The sequence below is a fragment of the Macrobrachium nipponense genome, chromosome 22 (assembly GCF_015104395.2).
Source record: "Macrobrachium nipponense isolate FS-2020 chromosome 22, ASM1510439v2, whole genome shotgun sequence".
NCBI classification, from domain to species: domain Eukaryota; kingdom Metazoa; phylum Arthropoda; class Malacostraca; order Decapoda; family Palaemonidae; genus Macrobrachium; species Macrobrachium nipponense.
The window spans coordinates 73,907,001-73,919,109 of record NC_087213.1 but is presented as its reverse complement, the minus strand read 5'-3'; the positions used below and the strand labels follow the sequence as shown (position 1 = coordinate 73,919,109).

At 43.3% G+C, this 12,109-nt stretch overlaps 1 protein-coding gene across 1 annotated transcript in view; it reads left to right on the top strand.

Annotated features, from left to right (window-relative positions):
• The first annotated feature begins 928 nt into the window (after positions 1-928).
• LOC135198806 (mediator of RNA polymerase II transcription subunit 12-like) overlaps positions 929-12,109 on the top strand; it is a 122,150-nt gene continuing 110,969 nt past the window's right edge. Inside the window, 1 exon segment of the mRNA XM_064226763.1 lies at positions 929-993. The gene's annotated coding sequence lies outside the window, so the exon portion shown is untranslated.

Sequence of the window (12,109 nt, the reverse complement as noted above, 5' to 3'; positions counted from 1 at the left end):
TTTTTCTCATTATCATTCCGTAACACGGCACAATCCCTCCCAATGAGTATTGATTTTAGCTGAGAGGGGCATCAAAGTTAAATATGAATAAATAATGCTGTCGGGTTCCCCCTCCCCGAACTCTCCTCCCCCCCCACTTGTCCCTGTCCCCCTAACCAATCAATTCAGAATTGCAGAACACTTCAATCCTGCGCCTGCAATGGAATTTGCACATTTTCCTCTTCTTACTCCAGAGTATTACCTTTAAAAATGTTCACCTAGTTTATAATTATTGTTTATTAGCACAAGCAAATTATATGTAACCATGGCCATTGACTTTGATATTATTAATTAAAGAGATTATATTTCTATGGATTATGAGTATTGCGGTGGCGGTGGAGTTATGGTGTGGGGAGGGGGGCAATCGACCCCGGAGAGATAGACAATGGCTCCACTCGCGATTGCTTTTATTGTTCCGGGGGGGTGAAGTGAGACATACTGAACCTTATGTAACAAAACTAAATAATGAGTCCTGCCCAATTTGCATGACATAACGTCCTCCGAATAAAACAATAAATAAGCCGTATCATTATGGCCACGAAAGTTAACCCTTACTTGAGGGAGGGAAAAATTTTTGGAATATGAATATTAATGAGGTAGGCCGAGTGCGGGCGCGAGGGATGGATGGGTGGGGGTCATGATACAGGGGCGGGTTGAGAGGCCGCGTCTTTTTATGGAATCAATAACGTACGGGAATGGCGCCGCTATGGCCGCCGCCGCCTCCGCCACCGCACCCTGGGAATCAAACCGATCGTAAACTCTTTTAAAAACCATAATTTCACCTCCGGTTTTTTAACAACGTAATGATATCTCTATTAAATATTTTGCATGTATACTTAATTTATTTCTGTACTTTACACGTTCTTTATCTGCCGAAAGCTAAAAGTGATAAAACATAATTTCCACGCTCATATCATTGGAACAAAACGGGAACTGCGGGTTGGAAGAACGGGGGTAAGAACTATTTATTACTTTCTTTATTAATCGCTAACAACTCATAGATTGTTAATTTGTTGTATATTTGCGTCCTTAAGAAACACTGGAGATCACCGGAAACCAACAACGGCAACGAATAAGCCTGTTATTGGCTGGCAATGCTAAAATGTTTTTGTTTGGGTGACGGAGAATGATGAGTTAGTGGGCCTCTTTTGCTGTGGCTTCCGCTTACAATTGGGGGTAGGAGAGAGTGTGTGTGAGAGAGAGTGAGAGACACACGGACGGAGGGAGGGTGGGTGAGAACGCTAATCATCCACATTACAAGGACGGGGAAAAAGGAAATCGCCTCGGCCATAGGCTTCCCTCAGAAATAGACCGAGCTGAGGTGTTGTCAGTTCTGGAGATAAATCGACGCGCGATGTAAAAGTGGTCGGGGGGAGACGGCGCTCGGTAACACATGACGATTTTCGCCGCATTCGTATCTTCGCCGGACTTACTCTACTACGCTCACCTCGCCACCCCTTTCCGCCTGGTCTTGTCGCTTCGGTGCCGTGTCGCCCAGATGTGAGCCGTCATGAAGGAAACTTCGGGTATTTGTGAAGTGGATTTGCCGAGAAGCCGGGTTACGGTTGTGCAGAGCCTCCTGGGAAGTCGTCACCTGCATTGAACGGGTAGTAATTATAGGTAGGAGGACCCTTTACTCGAAGCCTTTAATCTTAGCGTTGCCCCCAGATACCTGAAGGTGCGGGTGGGCGATTTCGGACGTTTGGGTATCTGTGGTTGCTAGGCCAGACTTGCACAGCTGCATAGGCTACTAGGCTAGACAACTGCTGACTTGGTGGCAAATAGGTAGAAGCGTGCTAGACGAGCCTGATGTAGCCTAGCTCAAGCTAAACCAAGTCCAAAGTCAAAATGGTCATCATTTGTGTTGGCCTGTTAGCTAGATGTTAGTATCCTAGGCTAGCTAGTTTCAGGTGGACTCCTGCTAGTTAACATCGACTAGTAGGCTAACCCTGCAGCCTAGCCTAGCACATGGATGTTGACCTGGAACGGTGTAATGTTTTATAAGGTTAGCCCAGTCACAGGCCATTGCCTAAGGTAGACTCAACGTGGTCAGCACTTCAGTGACTTATAGCCATAGAGTTTACGGTTTGTGCTATGGGGAGTGAAGGTCTGATGACTCTTAACAGATAGCCAGTGTACAGGAACACTAGTCTAATATGGGTTGGTTACAGAGCGATGACTTGATGCAGTCCGAGAACTTAGCCTACCCCTGATAATATTGCGTAATTTGCCCCAACAAACATTATCACAAATAGTAAGAATTTGTTTTAAAAATCATAGCTCTCATTTTGCAAAACCTTTGTGATGTGAAAATTCAGCAAGGGACGAACAACCTATGTGGACTATGTGTGAGACAATAGTTTAAATGGTAACGGTTTTGCCACTTGGCTTAAAACTTGATATTTTGAAAAAGATTCACTCCTGCTGGATGTGAATCTGAAGCAGTTGTAGTTTTGTAGAGTGCATTTTGACTTGTAGGGTGGGCATTGGTTGGGAGAATTTATGGTAAATTGTTGCTTGTAGCCTTACTGGCCAGTTTTGTCTTAAATGACACTATAGTCTAGTAGAATTTGCTTAGGATTGGGCCAATTTTGGAATCCTCAGGCCTGTGGAGGTAGGGTCTATAGCCCATGTTGGATAGCAGTCTTTGTATTTTGTAGATATATGTTGGCAAAAATAAGCTTGTCATGTAGTATTTATAGTAAGAAGTTGTCATTTCAGGATAGCAAAGGTAGGGTTGTCTTGTAGGATAGGGTAACAGAATTTATCACTGCTACAGTACTGTCAAACAGTCATTGTAGGATTTCACTGAGAAGAGTACAAATTTTCAACACTTATGATGCCTAAGCAGTCTAACGTCAGCCATGCCTACTTATGTAGATTATCCAAATAGTATTATGGGTCAAGATTGCCATAGACCTAGGAGGATTATGGGAATATCGCTGCTCAAGAGATTGAAAATGTGGAAATAAGAAGGGCACGATTGAGGTGGTATGAGCATGTGTTAAGGATAGATGACAAGGAGGGAATGAAGAGGGATTGGAAGGAACCTGTTAGAGGAAGAACATCAAGAGGGAGACAGGGAATCAGATGGCTAGATAAAGTGAAGGAAGATATGTAGAGAAGAGGTTTGGTGGCGGATGATGCCTATGATACCTAATCCTATATCAGTTAAATACTAAGATATTCTAAATGGTTTGTGATTAAATTAGCTGGTATTTCTACAGAAGCAGTCCGCATGGACTGCAAGGAACGTAACCGCTGATATGACATCCATTAGGGATTAGGGCGTCCATTGTATTTTGCCGTGTTTAGTACTGGCCCCTGGGGATTTAATTACAGTCGTCCGAATAAATATTACTTAAAATTCTTGTTCAGTAGATAAAACTGCATAAAAAAACTGCAATTGCCATAGTCTAGCCCGCCGTGGATAAGTACCCTAGATCTACTAATTAGCCTTTACCATACATACATATGTATAATATATTTTTTTGTGTTTGTACTGCATATATAATAATTAATAAATGTTGTGTGCACACAACTTCAATTAGTAGTTAGTATAATGTGTTTTGTTATGACTGACCAGAACTGGTTTTCTCCAGGAAATTGTTTTTGTTTGATTATGACTGCTTATGGTAAGTTCTGATGGAAATAGTGATTTGAGAGTAATGCCCTCCCCTCCTGTTTGTCTACCCACCCCAACAGTAATATGGGATCAATAGTAAAAATGGTTATACAAAAATGCAGATTGGAGTGAATTGAAAAGTAAGCCATTGAGCTGTATGTTAACTGTGGCTACTTGGGCCTTCCTGATTCTGTAACGACCTAAGGAGTTGAATGGGAAATGCCATAAGTACAAGAAGTTTGTTTGTCTCCTAATGATGTATAACTCGTAAAATGTCTGAATAATATATTTCTTTCTTGCCATCCATTATGTAGAAATGGTTATGGTACCTCGTAGGGAGAAACTAATCATGGAACTGACCTATGTTCTTATATTTTCATTACCTTTTAAATTGATACATGCTACCTAGTATGCTCTTCGTATTTTGGAGCACTATGGTATTGCAATTTCCAAAATCAGGGGTCTGCCTTTAACCCATAGTAGATGGACATCATCATACGAGCATCGGGCTAACTCATATGAGTACTATTAATGTTATGTTCCTTACAATTTTGATGAATTTAGCAGGAAAGATGTTAATTTAATTTCTCTTCTCTTTCCCACCTTTATCCCTATATCAACGGGTTGGATGCCTGATGTGCCTTCTATCAAAGGCATCATCCTCCACCAAACCTCTTCTCTCCCTATCTTCTTTCACTTTATCTCGCCATCTAATTCTCGGCCTCCCTCTTGATCTTCCTATAACAGGTTCCTCCTAAGCCCTCTCCCTCCCCATCATCCAACCTCAAAACATGCTCATACCATCTCAATCGTGACACTCTTATCACCTCTGTAACCTTTAATAAGCCTGTCTTTCTTATTTCATCATTTTCCAATCTCTCAAGCAGCGATATTCCCATTGTCCACATCAGCATTCTCATCTCTGTTCTCTCAAAATTTACTTCCTCTTTTCTTCTTCAAGCCCATGTGTCTGATCTTATCACTGTGTTATATATCTTGACTTTTAGCTTGATTGGCATTTTTTTATCACACAACCATTCCAGCTACCTCTCCCCACTTCCCCCATGCAGCTTTTATCCTACTGTCAACTTAAGCCTCACATCCTTCCTCTTGCCTTAATGTAGATCCTAAGTATTTAAACCTTTCTGCCTCTTTTACAATCGAGCCTCTTCCTTGTATTACTATTCTGTATTTTTATCTTCCCTAACTCGGCAAAACCTCTGTTTTATTTACAGTCACCTTTAAGCCACCCCTCTAAAGATTCCTGTCAGCCACTCTCCAACCCTTCTCTGTAGGTCCTCATTTTCAGCTGTAATCACCAGATCATCAGCATACAATTTCCAAAGTTCTTCATTCCTGATTGCTTCACTCAACACATCCATGACCAGCACAAACAAAAATGGGCTTAATGCTGACCCCTGGTGTAATCCAACACTAATTTCAAAGTTTTCTGTTTCCTTAAATGACGAATGGCAACTGTAGTAGCCCAGCACAGAACAGAGGGTGATCAGTATGTCTTGAGACTTAATGCGAGAAATATTTCCCCTCTCTGTCCCATGACGTCTTTTTATTTGTTTGCTCTTAAATATACCCCGGGATTGCAGTTGGTTTTTGTTCTTATATTTTATGATAGTATGTCCGTTATAATTCTAATTTTGCAAGGAAATTTAAGAAAAACGCATTTATATTACCTCACAAAAAGTTACTGCATCTGCCCATCACGGTAAATCTCGTAAATATTTTGCAATAAATTAATATACTCTGAATTTGTTACCACTTTAAAAAAAAAAAAAAAAATATATATAAATAATTAGAAAAAAAAACATAACTTGGTAAAACTTATTGAGTGCCTTGGAAAAGAGGCCCTGCACGTGGTTGTAATTTTCACTTTCAACTTCCCATGGAAGTTACTGAAAAAATTTGGTTTTTTCTTATACCGTACCAAGTGTGCGTATTTGTATACCTTCCTCCATTGATGTGTTTTTTCTTAAATTGGCCAACCTTAAAGTTTGCTCAGTCTGTGGGTGTGCTTGATATATGTAGTATATGTACCCTGTCCTTAATGGTTAAACTGAAACAGCCCGTTTTTAATTATACATGGTTAGTCTTGTTGATTTTGAGAGTATGAGTATTGGTGACTAGAAAGTGCCCCAATTTAACTTTATTCTAATTGCCTTTATGTAAGTATTTTGTGTTGTATTATTATTTCCAATTCTTCACTTTGTATGGGCATTGTCATCAGTGTAACCTTGCTGAACAATTTGAAAATTAATTTTGGTTCTCTGTAAATGTTTGCACATTCACTGCTGTGATTCTTTACTTTAAATTTTTGTCATATTTCTCTTGAAACCCTCTTATTATTTTGAGGCAACTGTTAGGCACTACATTAAACTTACCACTGTTCCTGGAAAAATATAAACCATTGCCTATTATATCAAAGTCGTTTTCAGCATAAGCAGGAGATAGTTGTTGATCTTGGTAACAAGGTGGTTAACTGGTGCTCATGGAAGGCAATTAGTGGAAGTGTCCCTCAGACTTGCCATTACCAAGCACTTTTACTTCAAGTTGCATTTTCAAACATCTAACTCACCTGGTAGTTATATATATAGCTTACGTCCCTGACGTCACGGCAGAATTTCAAAACTCGCGGCAATCGCCGATTGGGTAGTCAGGTGCACCACCTGTGCGCCCTCTACCAGGTACGTAGCACCATACCAACTATTCCTCAGATCTTCCCTGCCGCCGCTACGGTGACATCGTTGGAACTTCGCTCGTTATAGCCCGTGTCTTTTGCAGTATTATTTGGTGAAGTACACTTTGGCTTTGGCTTTCGCTTGATTGGATTTTGATTTCGTTTCGATATTGTTGGTTTGACCTTTGCTTGTTTTTGATCTCTCTTTTTGATTTCTCATCATGTCTGATTCTGCTTCAAGTTTGAGAATGTGTGTGAAAGGTTGCAAGACTAGACTTGCTAAATCCTCTTTAGATCCTCATTCTATTTGTAGTAAATGCAGAGGAAAAGTTTGTGAGATAGGTGATAGATGTGATGAATGTGTGGGCTTGCCTGAGACTGAATGGATTGAATATTACCGCTATGTGCGTAAATTAGAGAAGGATAGGATAAGGAGAGCGAAGAAGACCTTGTCTCGCTCCTCCATAGACAGTCAAGGAATAGATAGTTCTCTATCCCTCGATAATCCTATTGATCCTCCTCCTGTTGTATCATTACCAAATCCAGTTTCAGAAACAGGTAAAAGTCCATCATTACAGGACATGATGACGGCCATTCAAGCCCTGGTCAACGGGTAGAATCCCTGGCACAAGACAGGGATAAATTATGGTCTAATATGAGAGATATTAAAGTGAATAGTGAAATTAGTGCAAGTGCAGTGGAGGGTGCGGCCGCTCGGACTTGTCGTGCTCCTAGTCCTAGACCTCTTCCAAGCTCACCAACCCCTGTGAGAAGGAAAGTCGACCGACGAAGGGAGGCGAGAGGTTTTAGCTCCGAGCGGTCGTCCCCTCGAGCGTACCTGTAGACGATCCCCAGGACGCTCACCCTCGCTATAGGAAAGGCGAGGTTAAAGTGTTTTTCTTTCGTCTTCTGACGACGCAGTACCCAGACGGGGCTGGCGTCAAGACTTCTAAATCCAGACCCATTAAAAGGAAATCCCAGGACGCCGAGCGTCTTGATACTGGACGCCAGGACGATATACGTTCAAGAGCGTCCAGGATGTAGTCATTGGAGCAGCCCCGAGCGCTTCCCTTCAGGTTCCGATATTTGCTCTCCTACCAAATTAAGACGTAAGACGTCGCACAGGCGACCATCGTCTTTGGTAGGAGGCAAGGAAATATTGGAAAGGGGAAACCTTCGGTGCAAACTGCAACTCCGGATCGTTTCTCTTTCGATTCCGATGCTTGCTCTCCTGCCAAATCAAGACGCATGATGTCGCACAAGCGGCCGTCGTCTTTGGCAGGAAGTAAGGAAGGATCGGACGAAGGGAGACTTTCGGTGCGTGCTACAACTCCTGTTTCGCTTCCCTTTCGTCTCCGATGTTTGCTCTCCTAACAATATAAGACGTAAGATACCGCACAGGCGGCCGTCTTGTCTTTCGGTAGGAGTAAAGGAAGCATCGGACGATTGGATGCCTTCAGTGCATGCTCCTGCTCCTCCTTCGGATTGGCGTTCTTCAGGCCTTTCATCTCAAGACGAACAGAATGAAGAGAGAGAGATTGACTTTGCAACTTCTCTAGTCTGTGCCCAGCAGCAGAAGCTCACAGTTTTCCGTACTGCAAGATTTTAAGCAGAAACTCTCCTCTCTTATGCAGTCATATCAAACCTGCTACTCTTACTGTTAAAGCGCCAGGACGAAAAACGTTTTAAAGCACGACGACAGGACGAAAAACGTCTTGAAACAAGACGCCCAGGATGAAAAACATCTTGAAGCAAGGACAGGCAGGACGATAAGCGTCTTGAAGCAAGACGCCAGGACGAAAGAAGTCTTGAAGGAAGACACCAGGACGAAAAACGTCTTGAAGCAAGACGCCAGACGAAAAAACGTCTTGAAGCAAGACGCAAGGACGAAAAACGTCTTGAAGCAAGACGCCAGGACGAAAAACGTCTTGAAGCAAGACGCCAGGACGAAAATCGTCATGAGACAGGATGCCAGGACACCAGGCATCAAAGGTAACTGGACGACAAGACTCCAGGCATCAAGAAACTGGACAGCAGGATGCACAAACGCAACATGACATCGCTACATCAGTTGTGTCTCAATCAGAAAGAAAGGAATGAAGACATCCCCCATTCTCCTTTTGATCAGATGCAAGTCGTTTCCGAGGAAGAATATCAAAACAGATCTACAACCTTCAGCAGATCTTAAAAGGCTTATGAAAGTTTTTGCGGAACTTTTTCCAGAAAGTTTTGTGCCAGCTGCCCCTCGTTCTCCACCTTCAGAGTTCACTTTAGGGAAGGCTTCTAAAGAATCCGACTTTACGAAGATGGTATTATCACGCTCTTCGAAAAGAGCCTTGAAATTAATGAAGGAATGGATGGACTCTAAGAAAGACCAGGGAAAAACAGCTTTCTCATTTCCTCCGGCCAGATTAGCTTCCAGATCCAGCATCTGGTACGACACTGGAGAAGTCCTAGGTTTGGGAGTTCCAGCTTCTTCCCATGGGGACTTCTCTAGTCTTGTGGACTCTTCTCGTCGGACGGCCACCTGGGGAAGACGAAAGTGTTTTGGTCTTCCTCTGAAATGGACCACCTCCTCAAAGGGATTTTTAGAGCCTTCGAAGTCTTTAACTTCCTAGACTGGACTCTGGGTTCGTTGGGAAAGAAAATTGAAAACTTGAAGTCTACCAAAACGGAAGAACTCGTTCACCTTATGTCATGCATTGACAAAGCGCTTCGAGACGGGTCGAACGAGCTAGCAGCCCTTTTCTCAGCTGGAATCTTGAAGAAAAGGGGCCCAATTTTGTTCTTTTCTTTCGAGTGGAGTAACGCTCACTCAGAGAGCGGAACTGCTTTTCGCTCCCCTTTCGACTCTTCTTTTTCCGCATAGTTTGGTAAAAGAAGTATCCTCAGCTCTGACTCAAAAAGCGAGCACAAGATCTGATGACTAAAGCAGCAAGGAGAGTTGTTCCGTCAAGTTTTGCAGGACAGAAACTTAAAGAAACCACTCCTCTACCACGTAGTTCTCGGCCCTTTCGAGGTAGATCCCTCAGGAGAGGGAATGCAAGACCTATTACAAAAAACTCCAAGAAAAGAGGCTTCAGAGGAGGAAGTAATAAAGTCTGACAAAGTTCTTCTTCAGACAGTGGTAGGAGCCAGACTCAAAAATTTCTGGCAAACATGGGAGAAAAAGGGAGCAGATCCTTGGTCTATTCAGCTTCTCTCAAAGAAGGATACAAGATCCCTTTCCCTGGAAAAAAAACCCCCTTAGCAGAAAGACCGATCGATCTGTCAGCCAAGTACAGAGAGGAGTCCAAGACTCTAGCGATACAACAAGAGGTTTCTATGCTAATTCAGAAGGAAGCAATAGAAAGAGTTCAGAACCTGGAGTCTCCGGGGTTTACAATCGATTATTCCTGGTCCCCAAGAACTCGGGCGGATGGAGACCGATTTTTGGACGTGAGTTCCCTGAATTTTTTCGTGAAGAAAACAAAATTCACTATGGAGACAACGAAATCAGTTCTTGCTGCAGTCAGACGAGACGACTGGATGGTTTCGTTGGATCTCCAGGATGCTTATTTTATTTTCACGTCCCGATCCACCCAACTCCAGAAAAGTACCTAAGATTTGTTTACAAGACAGAAACACTTTCAATTCCGAGCTCTTTGTTTCGGTCTCAATACCGCACCTCAAATTTTCACAAAACTTATGAGCAACGTAGCAGCAATGCTACACAAGAAACGCATCAGAGCCTCATTGTATCTGGACGATTGGCTCCTCAGAGCCCATTCCTACGCCAACTGTCTGGAGAATCTTCAGAAAACAATTCGATTATCAGAAGACCTAGGCCTTCTGATAAACCACCAGAAATCCCAACTGATCCCATCCAGGAAATCTTGTACTTGGGGATGAGGATTCAGTCAGGTTTTTCGGGCTTTTCCGTCCACATTGAGAACGAACAAGCTTTAGAGAAAATAAGAAATTCCTAAGAAACAGAAGTGCTTCTGCGAGGGAATGGATGAGTCTGCTGGGGACCTTTTCCTTTTTTCCTCGCTAGAACAGTTTGTCTCCTTGGGAAGACTGAACCTACGCCCTCTGCAGTTTCATCTAAATCAGCATTGGGACAAGAAGAAGACACTAGAGTCAATGTGTATTCCTGTTTCGAACGACATGAAACACTATCTACAGTGGTGGAACGATCCCGTCAAGCTCCAGGAAGGCCTCTCCCTAGAGCAGAGGAACCCAGACCTAGTGTTGTTTTCCGACGCCTCGGACTCGGGCTGGGGAGCAACACTGGGGAAGTTAGAAGTCTCGGGCTTCTGGAACAAGGAGCAAGTAAAGTTCCACATCAATCTGAAAGAATTGACTGCAGTTTTCCTAGCTCTCAAGGAATTAGAGAGCGTAGTCCGGAACAAAGTGGTACAGTCAACTCCGACAACACAACGGCGTTGGCCTACATCAGCAAACAAGGCGGGACTCACTCAGTCTCTCTATACAGAGCAGCAAGAGAACTGCTCCTCTGGACAAAAGGAAAAAACGTGATTCTGGTAACACGCTTCATTCAGGAGAAAGAATGTGAGAGCAGACATCCTGAGCAGAAAACATCAAGTCTTGACAACAGAATGGACTCTCCATCAGGAAGTTTGCAAGAGTCTATGGCGAATCTGGGGGCGCCCTTGCATAGATCTCTTTGCAACAGCGCAGACAAGACGGATGGAGACTTACTGTTCTCCAGTCCCAGACCCCGAAGCAATCCACATAGATGCGTTCCTTCTGATTGGACACATCTAGACGTGTACGCCTTTCCCCCATTCAAAGTGGTCACAGAGTGTTACAAAAGTTTGTGGCTCACGAAGGAACCAGGATGACTCTAGTGGCACCCTTCTGGCCGACAAGAGAATGGTTCACAGAGGTACTGGAATGGATGGTGGACACCCAAGAAGCCTTCCGTTAAGAGTAGATCTACTCAAACAGCCCCACTTGGAAAGGTATCACCAAAACCTCCAAGCTCTTCAGCTAACTGCCTTCAGACTATCGAAAAACTCACAAGAGCTAGAGGATTTTCGAGGGAGGCAGCGAGTGCAATTGCAAGAGCAAGGAGGTCTTCAACCATTAAGGTATAATCCAATCGAAGTGGGAGACTTTTAGAGGATGGTGCAGGGACAACTCGATTTCCTCTTCCAGCCATACCTCTGTGACTCAGATAGCAGATTTTCTGCTATACCTCAAGAAGAGACGTAACTTTTCTGCTTCTACTATCAAGGGTTATAGGAGCATGCTAGCAGCTGTCTTCAGGCATAGAAACCTTAATCTATCTGATAATAAGGATCTACAAGATCTTCTTAGATCCTTCGAGACAACTAAGGAAAGAATACAATCCTCAACATCTTGGAATTTGGATGTAGTCCTCAAGTTTCTCAATGAGCAGTGACAGGTTCGAACCCTTACAGGAAACATCCCTTAAGGACCTCACCATGAAAACTCTCTTCCTGATTAGCCTAGCAACAGCAAAGAGGGTCAGCGAAATCCATGCCTTCAGCAAAACTGTAGGTTTCAGACAGGGCAAAGCCATTTGCTCGCTACAGTTGGGATTCCTAGCCAAAAACGAACGCCCCTCTCAACCCTGGCCCAAGTCATTCGAATTCGAACCTCTCGGATCTCACGGGTGAGGAAGTAGAGAGAGTTCTTTGTCCGGTAAGGTCTCTGAGGCATTACTTGGAGAGAACGAACAAACAAACGCTTGGCACTTCAGAAGGGCTTTGGTGTTCGGTCAA